This window comes from Myxocyprinus asiaticus, chromosome 23, assembly GCF_019703515.2.
Source record: "Myxocyprinus asiaticus isolate MX2 ecotype Aquarium Trade chromosome 23, UBuf_Myxa_2, whole genome shotgun sequence".
NCBI lineage: Eukaryota > Metazoa > Chordata > Actinopteri > Cypriniformes > Catostomidae > Myxocyprinus > Myxocyprinus asiaticus.
In genome coordinates, this window is record NC_059366.1 from 47,481,248 (window position 1) to 47,482,500 (window position 1,253).

The 1,253-nt window shown below is 38.9% G+C and overlaps 1 protein-coding gene across 1 annotated transcript in view; it reads right to left on the reverse strand.

The window, feature by feature from the left end:
• Positions 1-1,167: 1,167 nt before the first annotated feature.
• Positions 1,168-1,253, reverse strand: part of klhdc3 (kelch domain containing 3) — a 41,314-nt gene continuing 41,228 nt past the window's right edge. Inside the window, exon 11 of the mRNA XM_051652386.1 lies at positions 1,168-1,253. This exon is cut by the window's right edge and continues 835 nt beyond it. The gene's annotated coding sequence lies outside the window, so the exon portion shown is untranslated.

Consider the following 1,253-nt stretch of genomic DNA (forward strand, 5'->3'; position numbering starts at 1 on the left):
GCATCTTATCACGTGACTTGTTGAGTGCGTTACCGTGGAGACATAGCGCGTTTGTGGAGACTTCATGCTATTCTCCAGACATCCACACACAACTCACCACACGCCCCACCGAGAGCGCGAACCACATTATAGCGACCACGAGGAGGTTACCCCATGTGACTCTACCCTCCCTAGCAACAGGGCCAATTTGGTTGCTTAGGAGACCTGGCTGGAGTCACTCAGCACACCCTGGATTCGAACTCACGACTCCAGGTGTGATAGTCAGTGTCAATACTCTCTGAGCTACCCAGGCCCGCCCCCCCCCCCCCAATTTTCGGATTTAAATTAATTATTTCTGTGCAACCTGCTTGTGTACGTCATTTTAGACTCAATCTAAGAAGAAAAACAAATGATAGTTAAAAAGAGTGAAATATTTAAATAGCCATTTTTGTACAATGTTCATGAGACAATCAATAAAAACTCAAAGAAAATATGTTTTAGATCCAGGCATACAATGTTTTATCAGGGGCAGAAGACAGTGAAAGTTAAAATAATTCAAAATACTCTGAGCAACTGCTGCAGTTACTGACGGTTCAACACACTCGTGTGCAATATACAGTACTGTGCAAAAGTCTGAGGCACATCAGATGTTACACAAAAGCATTTGTCTTTAAGATGGTTATTTATATCTTCAGCTTTAGTGTGTCAATAGGAAATATAAATGTTAGACTCACAAACATTAATTTTGCAAATAGAAAAGATTAGAATAGAAGAACAGGGAGCCCTGCAACAGATGTCATGACCCCCACAGACCGAAAAACTGTGTCCAGGTGTATCTCGGAGAATTGGGGCTGTTTTAAAGGCAAAGGTGGTCACACTGAATATTGATTTAGCTTTTTTATGTTTACTGGGCTTTGTATGCCTCATTGTTCTGGAGAATCTTCCTGTGTCACAGTGAATCTGATTATAACTTTTATTATAACTGAGATTCATGATTCACACTTAAGTGTTGAAATTGAAACAATTGAAGCAATAAATGAAATAAAAAAAGAAGAGCAGAAATTGATGTGATTTTACACCTCTGGAGATCAAGACTGAGAAACTGTGTGTCTGAAATGATCTTGAAGAAACAACATGACTGCAGGCGAAACATTCAGCTTCATTTCTTCCAAAAAAATTTTCTTTGAATCAAACAATATTTCATCTGGTTTATTTGAGTTGATTTGCTCAGCATATAATCAGATTATTTAGAATGTGTGTGGTTTGATGTGAAG